Source organism: Lissotriton vulgaris, chromosome 2_1 (assembly GCF_964263255.1).
Source record: "Lissotriton vulgaris chromosome 2_1, aLisVul1.2, whole genome shotgun sequence".
Classification (NCBI taxonomy): Eukaryota; Metazoa; Chordata; class Amphibia; order Caudata; family Salamandridae; genus Lissotriton; species Lissotriton vulgaris.
The window spans coordinates 390835683-390850702 of record NC_141687.1 but is presented as its reverse complement, the minus strand read 5'-3'; the positions used below and the strand labels follow the sequence as shown (position 1 = coordinate 390850702).

Here is a 15020-nt window from a genome sequence, read left to right as displayed (position 1 = left end):
ATCCTTTCACTTGCAACATTTGGGGGTAGTACACTGACCCGAAAAACAGTATAACTAGCCTAGGTTTAGCTAGAGAAATTGTCTGACTTGTCCGAATAGCTGACCTGTCACTGACCCAACGCACTCTATAGGTGACTGATACAGAGAGCTGCAGAGCACTCTGTCAGAATTTCCACAGACCCACTCGGGGTTTTGGGAAACCTTAAGTGCTGGCAAAGCACTTTGCTGGGAGATTCGAAAACCCAATCGGGGTTACTGGCAGATTCCTTGCAGAGAGGGAGTAGCGCAGGCGTTGCAAACGAAGCTGCGGTGTTGGTCGTACCCTTTTGGTGAACCCGGTCCTGATCGAAATTCTGGGGTTATCCTGTCCTGACTGTCCATGAGCTGTACTGTCATATAGATACAGCGTTACATATATTGTGTTAAGTTAGCATGAGTGTATTACATGTCTAACCACCATTTTATCCTTCGGCTTCAGTTTTGCACGCGACACCTAATTGTTGTTTTAGCTTTCAACCTAGAAGCGGCGAGGTGGTTTATTTGAGAATAACATGTTATTATCCTGATATCAGCTTTGCTTGGTACACTTGGTACAACTGTCTGCACACTGAGAGCTGCACACTCTAACAATAACCTAACACAAGGTTGCTGGGAGGCTTGATCCTCACATCACATTAGACATAACATAAACAATACTGCTGCCAACATTGGGCTTTACGTGGGTTTAAGATAGAGTTACAGGGAATGAAACACACACATTTGATGCTGCGCATGAAGAGAGCTGGGAGCTGTTGATGTGATCTACTCCTACTGACATTTAGAGGTATGGGTCCGCTCTGCTAGAACCCTAATGAGACCTTCTTAGATATAAAATAATATGCTAAATAGGGTGCGCAAAATATAGGTGATACAGATTTCTATAGATTTCGCATTGTAAAATGCTATCACCGTTTGCTTACTATGGATTAGTGACTATGCTGCTAACGCTAGTTTTTATAATATGCATTTTAGTATTATACAAGATACTGCGTTTGAGAACTTTGCATTGAATAATAAACATTTACTTGTTTTCTTTGACTCTCAGTTTTGGTTTGCAATGATAATCTAACGAAAGAGTGTTCATGTGTTCCACGATTCCTGAGGTATTCTAAGATCATGTTCTGGTTTGTCTAAGTCATTGGTCATTTCATAGTGACCACTGAGACACTGTAGCTAGCTAGGTAAGGGGATTTCTGACCCTGAGGTGACTTTTGGATCATCCTAACTCACTGAGGTTCTAGATCTCTATGCACAGTTCTGTGAGAGAACGGAAACCCTGCTACATGGCGCCCATACGTTGTTGGCCTTAAAACATGACACTCGAGTAGTATATCATTCAAACCTTAACACCTTCATTCCCGTTTCCGGTAAACGGTGGCGTCGGAAAAACCTACCTATTTTTGAAATAGGTCTTTTCAAGCTTGAATTCTTCTAAAACGGTTTCTTTGAATTACTACCCAGTTGTGCTACAAAGTGTTCTTTGTCTTTTTTCTCTTCCTGTGCTACTATGGCGGTAGACATCCCGCTGCATAGCCGCGTTGCGGTGCGAAACCACTTGCAGGCGTATAATGTCCTGGTGGACGGCTTAGCTGTGGTTTTAGTGGTGAGTGCGGAACATGCGTACCCGTACGAATTGTTTTATTCATGGGTGACATTTCCGGCGGTGGATGCTAATTCTGGTGTGTTCCACTCGTACACTGCCTCTGATGTGCCGGCGGCTTATGCTCCGTATAGAGCACTGGAAGTACCTATAGATGTTTGGCAGCACGGAGTTTGGTTTGGTGGCGCCCTACCCCATTCTTTACTTGCTACGAGGTTAGGTCCTTTGTTCATTCCGGGCGCTAGTTGGCCCGCTTTGGGTGGATTTACTCCTCACCCTAATCGTGCTACTTGTAATGTGGCGGACCTGCGGCGTCATGAGGTCGCGGTTGCGGTGATTAGGGCGCTTGTTCATTACATTAGCCGTAATGTTCAAGGCGCAGCCCCTGCAGGTGCGCAGCTTCGGGTTGAACAGGCTGGTTTGAAAATCAGTCCTGTCATGGTGAATTCCGTTATGGGCAAGACGCCCCAGGATAAGGATGAATTTCCTTTCTGGCTTGCCGAGAAATTCGACCAGCTGGAGGCTGTGTTTCCTAATACGACTCCTGGTGAAAAACACCGGATTCTTACGCTCAGTTTGCCGAAGGATTTAGTCCCTGAACTTGTTGACTGTGAAACATGGGGTAAGACTTTTGCAGCGGTATATTCGAGGTGCTATGGCACCCTGTCTGTTTCCAACCTGTCTGCGGTCCTTAAACGTGTTCAAGATGATCACGGACCGGAGTCGGCGGTCGAATTGGGTATGCGCCTGTGTGGCTCCTTTAATGTAGTTTGCGATCTGATCCTTGCAAATGTCAAGGGGGATGCAGTGAACTTTCAGGTGGCTAACGCTTTGGCGTTAATTCCAGTGGCCGAGAAACCCCGTGAGTTGGCAAGGATAATTGTGGCGGCTTATAAAACGGTTGGCCGCACTTCTAAGGGTGTAAAGGCTTTTTCTGAAAAGGAGAAGAAGCAGCCCCAGGGACAGTCTTCCGAAACGGGTGGACAACCCAAGTCCAAAAAACAAAATTGGCCGAAAAAGCAGAATCAGGGTAAGCAACAACAACAGCAGACGCAGGTTTCTGGTCCTGCGCCTTCGCCGCCTGCTCAGTCAGATCGAGTTTATGATTTGCGCGATCGCGCGACGATTAAATCGCCTGAAAGGTTTCAGGCTTCTGACCAACGCTCTCCTCGTTCCTTTCAGGACTCGTCGGCTCCGTCAACCGGTGGTGGAGGGGGCGGAAGGGGCCGGGGTGGCCAGCAAGGACGTGGTCAGCCCCGCCCGCGAGGTGAAGGGGAACAGCGGGACGACTCTACGCCCAAGAGACCGCAGTTTGCCAAGAAGAAGGCCGCTGCCTTAACGGCGCATCGTTATGCCACAGATAGTGAGAACGCGGCTTCGGAATCTGACGTGGGCTCTGACCTTGCTGGACAGCGCGGCGGAGATTGCCATAGTGAGAGAGGCCCTCCGTCCACTGTTGGAGGTGACAGCGACTGACTCTTATGTTGTGATCGAAACAGCTGATACACATGTTGCTCCCCCTGAAAGACTTTTTGAAATTGTCCTGTTAATAGAAGGTGACATGCAGCGAACTGTAAAAGGGGTATTTTGGGAAAATCTTTCGTCTACGTATGACGTTTTACTTTCGGAGGCTGACTGGCCCCCCCCTTTTGTTCTCGCAGCTCCGCGAGGGGAGGAGGTAATCCTCCCCAGTTTCGCGCACACTGTATCGAGAGCGGAAGCGCTGCATTTTGCAGAAGAGTGGGCTCTGGCGCTTGCGCCGGCTGTGTACAGGAATCAGTGTGGCTGGGATAAATTGTCCCCTAGCCATGAGATTCCTTTACGGTCACAGCCGCAGCCACAACCTCAGTATCCCATACGACGTGAAGCTAAAGCTTCTGTCGCGGCTATCCTTGAACAATTGGAATATCAAGGTGTAATTGAAACGTGTGTGTCACCGATGAATAACCCACTTTTTACTGTAAACAAGCCGGACGGCTCATATCGTCTGGTTTTGGATTATCGGCATTTGAACTCGCATTGCCGTAACTGTGCAGTACAGAATACTCACGGCTCTGCCCTAGTGAATAGTCTTGAGCGTAACCGGTTTAAAACCACGCTTGACATTTCCAATGGTTTTTATGCACACAGATTAGATGGTCTAAGTTCCCAATGGACCAGTTTTACGTGCGGCGGTGTACAAAAAATGTTTAAACGACTCCCAATGGGCTATAAAAATAGTCCTGGAGTGTTTTCCGCCCGCATAGTCTCTCTTTTGGAGAGCTTCGATCCAGTTGCTTGTTCTTATGTGGATGACATTTATCTCACAGACGACGACCTTTGGGAGCATCTGTGTCGAGTAAATTGCATAATTTGTAACTTTGCAGACATGGGTTACAAGTTTAACTTTGCAAAATCACACATTGCGGAGTACACAGTGTTGTTTCTGGGTTATGAACTTAACCACGAAGGAAAGGGGTTGGCTCCTCACTTCCTGGAGAAGTGTGCGCAGTTGCGCTCTCCGACAACGCTGCAAAAATTACAGTCTTTACTGGGTTTTTTAAATTTCGGGAGGATTTACATTCCGGACTATGCCCAGCGTATCAAGCCATTATATGCCTTGATACAAACATCTTTTTCCAAATCATGCTGGCTGCCTGAGCATTCAACCATTCTGCAGTCTTTGCAGGCTGATTTGCTCGCTTCTGACTACTTACGGACTCGTGATAACCAGACCAACCTGGTGATAAGAATTATCCCTGGGGCGGTTGGTTTCACATACCTGACTTTTAATGAAGGGGATACTGTACCTATTGCTTACAAGTCACACTTGTACACTTCGGCTGAACTACGTTTTTCCACTGTGGAGAAAGTTTTAACGGCTGTACAGATGGCAATTCTTAAAGAACGTGCCCTGTCACAGGGAAAACGCATGTTGGTTGTTACCCCGTGTCCTGCCTTAGAGGCAGTCACGAAAGCCAGTGTACCAAATTCTAAAGCTTTGCACCCTCGGTGGATACAGTGGGCTACATCCTTGACATCCCAGGATGTCACGTTTATTTTTGACGCCGCTCTACGATCGCAGGAGTATTTGCAGTATGAATTTGTTCATCCTGCTCCTTTAGCAATGCGGTCATTGGAGGATTTCCATTGCATCATTTACACTGATGGTTCGGCGCAGGTTGCGCATGGCTCTAAACATGCCTACGTTTCCGCATGCGCCATTGTGGTCGGTGCCATGGTGAACGATGAGTTCAAGTCCAGTGTCGTGCACACGCAAACACTAGGGGACTGCACCGCACAATTAGCAGAGTTACGTGCTCTGATGCTCGCATTGGAGTACGCTGATCCAAGTGTGACAACTTTAATCGTAAGTGATTCTTAATACTGTGTCCAGTCTTACAATGAGAACTTGTTCTTTTGGATTCAGAATGATTTTCGTGATTCCAAGGGTAGCACAATTAAACATAAAATGATCTGGGTCCGAGTGGCGGAACTTAAAGAGAAACTGCCACTCGTGTTTGTGATTCATACTCTCGGCCATCAGCGCGTGGGAGTCCACGCTGTTGGTAATTCGCTTGCTGATGAGGCAGCGAAGTCTGCGGTATCAAAATACTTAGTTGCAGCGGTCACGAGGTCCAAAAGCAAAATAGATGACGACATCTTGGCGGCTGTTGCTGCCAAGGAGAAGGGAGGTAAATATCCTGCGGGGTTCCCTTCGAAGTACACATACCACTTAAGTCCCGACAAGGTTCCTTTTGTGAAAATTCCTGACGTTGGCGAACGTCTAGTTCCCAACTCGGATCGCAGAGCTTCTCTGATTACAGCGGCTCATGAAGGAGTGGCGTCTGCGCATGCGGGCGTCTCTGCCACTGTAACTCAGCTACAACAGAGATTCTGGTGGCGGGGACTGTACAAACAGACGCGCGAATATGTCCTTTTGTGTGACATTTGCCAGCAGATTAAGCCTTCAACTGCTGCGCGTCCGCCTCAGACAAAGTTGTACATCTCTAATAGACCACTTGGTTGCGTTTATTTGGATCACTGCGGTCCTTTTTCTTCTGATACTGCGTATAAGTACATCTTAGTAGCAGTTGATTCATGCACACGCTTTGTATGGGTATGGCCTCATCGAAGCGCTGATTCGCGGACTGTCATTAAGGATTTGCGTGTCTTTGTGGGAATTTTTGCCTGTGGTGCTTTCCATTCGGACCAAGGTCCGGCTTTCGCCTCTAAGGCATACAAGGCTGCTATGGTTTCGTTGGGAGTCCAAGTCAAATTTTCAAGTCCCTACGGGCCTGAGGGCAATAGTGTAGTAGAGCGAATGAACCGCGACTTAAAGCAATCTTTGACAGCCCGTGTTATAGGCACTGGTAGAAACTGGCTGACCCACCTCAATGGCGTGCAGCGTGCGCTTAATAATCTCCCTAGAAGGTCTCTGGGTGGGCGGACCCCGTACGAAATGCTCTTTGGTATCAAGATGTACGTTCCTGACCTTGATGGCCAGGACTGTCAGGCCCAGGCCGCGGCCTTTGACGTAGATGAACATTGCAATGTTTTACAGAATCTACAAAAGACCAGAGACAGTCTTGCAAAGGACCATTTGCCCTCCACATCGGATGATGCGCTGCAGATCCCGGTAGTTGGCTGGCTACCCCAAGTTGGAGAACTGGTTCGAGAGAAGATCGATAACAAGAAAGAGTTTGGTCCCTCATATCGAGCACCGGTTCAAGTTCTTGGAGTGAAGGGCACAAGAACAGTCATATTACCACCACTTCCAGGTCGTAAAGGAAACAGATTTATTTCTATTGACAATGTCAAGGCACACAGGGTGGCCGATTCTTCATAGCATGACACCGGCTGTATCCTGTCCTTCCATGGTGAGGCACTCTGTGCTGGCTATTACGTCTGGTGCAGAACAGGAGGTGTCCCTCGAGATGCCTGCCATATCCAGTCCTTTATTAAATACTTTTCCTGTTACTAACATTGATGAGCTGACCTATACAGATCCTGCTGAGTTATCTATGCCTGATTTACAAGCTCGTTTGGCTGGCGAGTCCAGATTCTCTTTTGACTCTGATTCGGAACTTTCAAAGAAACCATAGACTATTGCAAAATATACCACATTATTTAAAAAACATTTTTTAATTCCACCTTGGACATATGTTTGGCTGATACTATTTTCATTTTATCTTTTTATGTCAATTGGTTTTGTGTTTTATTTTTTCCGCCTGATCGATGGCCATTATGTCATAGAAAGAACAGGAATTCGGTACCTTAATGGAACATTGGCCCCTCTTTCCTCCTCACATTCAGCACACAGACTAAAACGTGACTTAAATACAGTAGAAATTACTGCTTGGCCTGTCCTTGATGGGATTGTGTGGGATGCGGTTAGGTTTCAGATACATGGCCCCACTGAAGTTATAAATGTTCCTAATGTGCTTAGAGTAAACATGGGAGATGTGATTCAACAAAATGTTCGTTCTGATGATTGGGATCTACAGGCCGTAGAAGCGCTGTTCTCTGATTTGAAATTTTATGCGGCCTTTGATGCTGAGGATTTATACTTAGATTCTGTCAATTATGGTGATTTGTTTTGCTTTCAACATTATGGAAATCATTTCTTGCATAAAACAAGTTCAAGAAGGGGTCCTGTGAATTACACGCAGTGGGAACATTGCCCTGCTCCTTTGCAAGGGAGCTCTAGTACCTTTCTGGGTAAATACTCTTATTTTACAGACTTTAATCAGTCAAATCCTGAGTCGTTTTATTTTAAAGTGAAACAGGAATTCATGTTCAAAGTTAGACTTACCGATACAAAATTATTGTATTCGAAGTCCTTTCTAGACAGGTTAGCTGTAGATGGCTATGAGTTATGGAAGGAGGTTATTGACCTTAAATCGGTTTGGGGTACCAAAGATTGGCAGGTACAAGGCACTGAGGCTTTGCCTTTTGAATGTCTCATCCCGAATCACATGTTGTTTTTAAATTCTACTATTTCCCAAACAACATGCTTTGGATTGGCTACATCTAAAAAATTAAATGCACCGACTATCCCTGATTTGGAAGAATATTCAGGTTGGAATAATTTCACTACATTATCATTAAGTGGGATACAAACCCTATTGTCCAACTCTTCTTTTAATATTTCCAGTCTGGACCCGGAGGGGTGGCTTTTGTGGCAGAGAAGCTCTGATTCTTGCCAACGTCGTTTTTTGGGTTTGTCTGAAGGTTTTATACACATCAGGCATGATCCCCGTTTTGATACAGATCACACTGTTACTACTTATTCAGTGGGCAAATTATGTCAGAACTGGTTACAACATTCCACTTTGGCTGCAGTTAAACTGCATTTGTCCCAGTTGAATGAGAATATAGAGCTGAATGATTTTATAAAAGGCCCAGCTAAGGGTAGATCTAAGCGATGGATTTATGCTATTTACAATGAAATTTGGAAATTTTCACAGGTTGAGGCAGCTAAACGCCTTAGAGCTATTGATCAAGCGAATTTGGAAAAAGTGCTTGCGGTGGTCGATAACAGTATTAACATGCTTTCTTCTAGAATTTATACGTTGGATAATATTGTTTCTTCTGTTGTTGATATTGTGCATGATGAAGTGTCCACGTTATTCCATGGTCAAAATCAATTACGCTCTGTTATGCAGTTTGCATGGACCCTACAGACACTTAAGGCTGGTCGAGTTCCCTGGAACTCATTGAACATTTCGTCCATTTTCGCCCCTTTTAATTTAACTGAAAAACAACGCATGCTTTCTATGCGTGATGCATCATTTTCTATGTTACATATTGAGAGGCTAGAATCCTTACCTTTCTCTGTTGCTGAAACGACTACTGCTACATGGCTTATTCATGGACTAATTACATTACCATTTCCTTTATACAAATTTACTAATTGTATGCGGTATATTGCTATAGGTAGATATGAACCATTGGGAAATGCATTCCTACATGAGGCATGGTCTTTGCCCTACACGTACAGATGTCTGAAAGATGGAAATGAAGTTAATCTTAATGGTGAGGAATGCACACAGTCTCCTGACCATTCATTAATATACAGACACATCCAGATACACGGTTCTTGTAATCAGGACCGACCTAACTTAGCATGTGTTTTAAAAGGCACGCCGGTTCCAGCAGTAGTTCCCACATTTACATTATTGGCTAATGGTAGTTATCTGCTTTTAAACAACGAGGCATGTTGTGGGTTATTAATTGGTGTGGCTTATGTGGTAACTGTATCAGAGCTTGTGGTGTGCTGCAAAAACGTTTTATACCCACCCACGCATGGGTCTTCAGATGTCTCCATCTGGCCACGGGTTCCGTCCTTGAAGGCGAAGTTCAATGGTTTAAGCAGAATAAGGGCCCTTTTGTCTCAAAAACAAGTGACCCTGAGTTCGGCCCGGGAAAATTATGTCCTTCACATAGCTAACACACGCACAGAGGTGCAGGCACTTTTGAATACAGACTTACCGTTTCATTTCTGCGAGTTGGTGCACCAGATCGTTAATGCTTCTTCGACGTCTGGCCTCGCACATTTTTTTAAACTGGTTAGCAGTGGCCTCGTGACTACATTTGAGAAGATTTTTGGTATAATTCCCACGTTTTTCCATTCTATTTTTTCAAGTTTGTTTGGCGGACTACCTGTTTTACTGGCTGTGGTTGCGGGCATTTTGCTGCTGTTTTTTTTTATAGAACATGGATGCCCATCCTGCACAAGAAGCCGCACAACGCCTCCTGACACAGTGCCGTAATCGGATGCTCAATTACTATGGAACATTGCCGCTTGCAGCATTAAGCACGGCTTATAGATTGTCATTTCGGTTCACTGACTTCACGTGTGTCCAACCTGTGTTTCACTGCCTGAACTGCGAGTTCGATTGGGCCATTGACTTGTGTTTGTGCTTGAAGACCGCTCCTGACGTCGATTTTGATCAGCTGATGCGCCCCGTCGTGGCTCACGAGCTGATTTGTTCTGGCGACAGACTTATGGCCTTGGCTGCGATAAATGGAGTTCTGGGTCGATGGGAAATCTCTGCAGCGGCACATGCCTTTCTGACACACAGCGTTCTGGTGAACCCACCGAGTTGTCCTCTGATGTTGCAGGAGGATTCAATGCTGGAGGAACATGCATGTTCTTTCCCTTTGCTGAATTGGATTGCTGAACTATTCTCGGATGATGGCAGTGATTTCATCCTGGAGGCTATTGCTGCATACTTTGCATATACTGTCCAACCATGATTTGGGTTGGAGGATTTCTTTGCTGTGACACGTGACTCTCCCCTGGCTGAATTGGAGGGATGAACTGTGTTCGGAGGAGGAAGATATCGACTGTGAGATGTCGTGGAAAATGACTTTGAGATGGCACAAGACTTTGAGTTTCGAATGAGTGCCTCTGTTTCTTACAAGACATTAGAGAAGAAGCGACCTGGTCCTATATAGATGAGACCTAGCGAATGGCTTTTTGATCTCGATTTTTTTGGTTTTTTAAATTCTCCAGGCCATTATAGGCATTCATACATATGCATTCATACATATTTTTGGCTTTATATTGCTCAAGATTATTGAACTTTGCTTTCATGATATACTTTTGATTTAGTATTTCCTTTCCCTTGCATTTGGTGGTGCTCGGATCATTGGGGGGGTGTCATATAGATACAGCGTTACATATATTGTGTTAAGTTAGCATGAGTGTATTACATGTCTAACCACCATTTTATCCTTCGGCTTCAGTTTTGCACGCGACACCTAATTGTTGTTTTAGCTTTCAACCTAGAAGCGGCGAGGTGGTTTATTTGAGAATAACATGTTATTATCCTGATATCAGCTTTGCTTGGTACACTTGGTACAACTGTCTGCACACTGAGAGCTGCACACTCTAACAATAACCTAACACAAGGTTGCTGGGAGGCTTGATCCTCACATCACATTAGACATAACATAAACAATACTGCTGCCAACATTGGGCTTTACGTGGGTTTAAGATAGAGTTACAGGGAATGAAACACACACATTTGATGCTGCACATGAAGAGAGCTGGGAGCTGTTGATGTGATCTACTCCTACTGACATTTAGAGGTATGGGTCCGCTCTGCTAGAACCCTAATGAGACCTTCTTAGATATAAAATAATATGCTAAATAGGGTGCGCAAAATATAGGTGATACAGATTTCTATAGATTTCGCATTGTAAAATGCTATCACCGTTTGCTTACTATGGATTAGTGACTATGCAGCTAACGCTAGTTTTTATAATATGCATTTTAGTATTATACAAGATACTGCGTTTGAGAACTTTGCATTGAATAATAAACATTTCAAACATGCACTTGTTTTCTTTGACTCTCAGTTTTGGTTTGCAATGATAATCTAACGAAAGAGTGTTCATGTGTTCCACGATTCCTGAGGTATTCTAAGATCATGTTCTGGTTTGTCTAAGTCATTGGTCATTTCATAGTGACCACTGAGACACTGTAGCTAGCTAGTTAAGGGGATTTCTGACCCTGAGGTGACTTTTGGATCATCCTAACTCACTGAGGTTCTAGATCTCTATGCACAGTTCTGTGAGAGAACGGAAACCCTGCTACAGTACCTGCTCGCCCACTGGCAACCTAAGTCCTTGAGGGTCCTTTCCCATCATTCCCAACTGACCCGTGGCCAGGGTTGGTCTTCACTCTATTCTAGGTAAATATAAAGTCTGTGTGGGTGAATTGTTTATCTAAACTTTCCTTCCTAACGTCTCGAATAAAGCATAATTGCATATGTTCCTTTTCTTCCCTGTTCCTTTATAAACGAAATTTTCATACATTAATTGTCTATTAGCATGTTCCACTTTTCTACCTATCTTTAATCAATTGCTAAATCGTTATTTTATAGTTTATGTTCCATTCTTACCCTCCCTATAGAAAATTAAACATCTGGATAAATCAAATTTCATAAGTTTCATTTCCTCTGAACCGTTAGTGAATTTCGAAAGTCTACTTTGATTTAGCATGTTCCCTTTCTTTACCCGCCTTTAGTGAAGTTGTGAAAGTCTGTTAACCTAAAATAGCGTGTTCCTTATTTCTCCTTCCCTTTATTTTTTCGATTTCTAAATGATTCTTAGCCTTATTCATAGCTATACAATATTTCTAATTCTAGCTATAGACAGTTTGATCTGTGTCAATCTTTGGCTCATGGCATATGATGATGATGATTAGATAAAGGTTTTCAAAACTGTGGTTATTATAAAAGAGTACAAACATTATTTTCAATTTGTATATGGTATTTGTGTTGTGTACTTATTCCACAGCTAGCTCCTTGATCTATTGCGATCTTAGGTACCTGTGACGAGGATTGGTAAGTCAGGTACATATGAAATAAATAGAAAGGAACTGAATTGCTGGTTGTAGAGTGTAGGTTACCTGATTAAAGTGTAATGAAAATATTTTGGGGCGGAGCTTGCCGGCGTCCATGAAAGACGTGTGAGCGCTGAGCTCCTCGCCTGAGCCCCTTTAATATCCGACAAAGCTATCCTTTTGGCACCTGGCTGGCCCTAGAAACTGTGGGCATCGCTTCAGTTGCCCCCGGTGCTAGTGGGGGCACCTTCCCCGGTCGAAATCGGTTGCGGTTTCGTTCCGCTGGTCGGCGGAGGGCGAGGTGGCGTACTTGGCCGCAATCCACGGACTATCCTGAGGGGCTGCCCGGCCTGCGTCACGCTGCGTGCGGCGCCGAAGTGGACTCGGTCTACCGGGTTGGCGACTATCCTGTGGTTTCTTCTGGGTGACTTTAACCTGCGCTTTGGAGAGTGGGCATGGTCGCCCTGCCCAAAGGGGTGCGTTAGCCGTGGCCCAACTGCTGTTGCCTGGAGGTGCGCCGGCGAGGCGCGGAAACCCCTCGGCGGGAAGCTATATCCTCCCGAAGACATTTGTTGGCGGACGCCTCCACCTGGGACGCCTCGGGGGCTGTCGTGGCATGGTGGCATGGACATGTGTTGGAGTGAGTTGGCGCTATTCCCTTGTCATCAGTGAGATCTGAACTGTGGTGCGCGCCCGGCGGCGGGCTTCGTCGTCCTCTGGGCCCGCCCGTCTCTAGCGGCCTGCGGCCGCCATTTTGGCTTCATTCTTTGCTACGCAACAACCTGCTCGGCGGAGTCTGCTCCCCTGGCGCCCCTGGTACGCCACGCCGGCACTGGCTGAGGTGCCTTGCCAACGACCCATAAGTGGTACTATGGGGAAAGGAGATAGAAACCAACCGAAATTATCGTTCGATCAGCGGAAGCCGAAGGGTGCTGAAGGGGCGCCCCCGGAGACCTCAACACAGCCTGCGACTGCTGATAGCTCGCTGTGTGCGGACATTCGCGAAATGCTTTGCACCATGGAGAAGGGCTTGCAGGACAGTATGACGGCGATTGGCTCGAAAATTGACGCTCTGTCCTTCAGGATGGACCGCATGTCTGAAAGGGTGGACAAACATGCTGAGCGGCTGGATATGGCGGAGCGGCGGAGGAGGCCCAGATGGAGTGGGATAAAGATCGCCAGCAGTTCAGCTGCCTCCTCCAGGTTATACAAGACAAGACGGAGGACCTGGAGGCCCGCTCACGGCGCTCCAACGTCCGCATCACGGGAGTGGCAGAGTCTACCAACACTGGCAAGATGGAGCTCTTTGTGGAGAAGTTACTCCACACGCTGCTAGGGGAGGACGTCTTCTCCCCTATGTTCATCGTTGAGAGGGCCCATCGCACCCTGGGACCGAAGCCGCAGCCTGGCCTTCCACCGCGGCCGATCATCGCAAAACTCTTGAACTACAGGGACCGTGACTTGGCACTGCGGCTGGCGAGGGAGAAAGGGAATCTACAGTTTGAGGGCATGAACATCTCCCTCTATCCTGACTTCACGGCGAGGGTACAGGAGGAAAGGAAGCGTTTTGCCCCGTATAAAAAGCAGATGAGAGACATGGGGCTAGACTACGCCATGTTGTACCCGGCGAGACTCAGGATTAATAAGCAGGGGCACTCGCATTTCTTTACGGACCCAGCAGACCTGAAAAAATCTCTCAAGGAATGGGCCAGGGAACAGCGCAACAGCCCGAGGGGTCGACGTGAAGACTAGGAGGAGGCCGCCTCTATGGACGGCCAGGGGTGATTCACTCAATGGCCCTGACCTCAGTCTGGCTGGGTCTTCAATGCGTGTCGTGTCACGACTACAGGTCCTATGAACCTACTTCTTTGACTTTGTGGAGTGTGGTTTTTGCTGCTTGGGACATGCTGCAGGGGTGTGATATTACTATGGTTTATTGATTACTTTGTATTGGGAGGTGCTACCCTAAGTCTGAGGGGCTTGTTATTTGTCACTCTGCTATTGCTGGGGCTGGGGGGGGGGGGTGCCGAATGATACTAGGGGGTCAGGCGGGGGGGTTATTGAGGTATTTGGCTCTTGCTTGATTGAATTGCTGTCTGGCTGGGAACCTCTGCCCCTACGCTTTCGGCTCTTGACTCTCTAGAGGGTCTTTGGGTTTGTAGTGTGTTGTGTTGGGGAGGGTTCGGGGTGGGTGGTGACGTGATCTGTCTGACCGGGTTGGGGTTGGTCAGCTGTGGGTGGGTAGACGTTTGCCCTATTCTTCTATTGTTGCTAATGCATTGTGGGAAGTTCGGGGACTGTTGGGGGGGGGGGGGGGGGGGGTCTGTTTGAGCCAGCTACTGGAATGTGTCTACTGTACCGTCTGCTCTACTCTGATACGCACTGTGTCTTACAATGGCGACTGTTGAGTATCTAGGGCCGGAGAGCGGCCCAGGCTCTCTTCGACTGCTATCGTGGAATGTGAGAGGGCTCAATGATTTTCGTAAACTTAGGAAGGTCCTGGCCTACTTGCAGCGACACCAGATTGATCTCGCCTTGCTGCAGGAAACCCACCTGCCTTTGTCCAGTCCCATGTTGCAGACGAGGGGTCTTGGGAACGCATGCGTTGCTGCAGGGTTCACCACACATGCAAGAGGGGTGATCACCTGGGCTAATCCTAAATCTCAGTTGTCGCTTCAGCAGGTAGCTGTAGACCCGGAGGGTCGATATGTGATTGCTCGTTGTGTGGGGAAGGGACATGATTTGTTGCTTGTGAATGTGTATGGCCCCAATTATGACTCTCCTACTTTCTATGCCTCGCTGGCAGACAGCTGTAGACTATATGTGGGCTCTAGGATGCTGTGGGGGGGGACTTCAATTTGGTTCTGAACCCAGAATTAGACAGGTCGGCTGGTCCCCCCTGCCTCGGCACTGCTCCTGTTAACGGAACTAGTGAAGTTGGACCTGCTGGATGTGTGGCGCCATAGGCACTCTGTGCGGGGCGGGTTCACCCATTATTCAGCCTACCATAACCTTCATACGAGGATTGACTATTGGTTCATCTCC

General features: G+C 46.7%; 1 protein-coding gene across 2 annotated transcripts in view; it reads right to left on the bottom strand.

The window, feature by feature from the left end:
* NDUFB3 (NADH:ubiquinone oxidoreductase subunit B3) overlaps positions 1-15020 on the bottom strand; it is a 180778-nt gene that overhangs the window by 149053 nt on the left and 16705 nt on the right. The gene's annotated exons all lie outside the window — the stretch shown is intronic.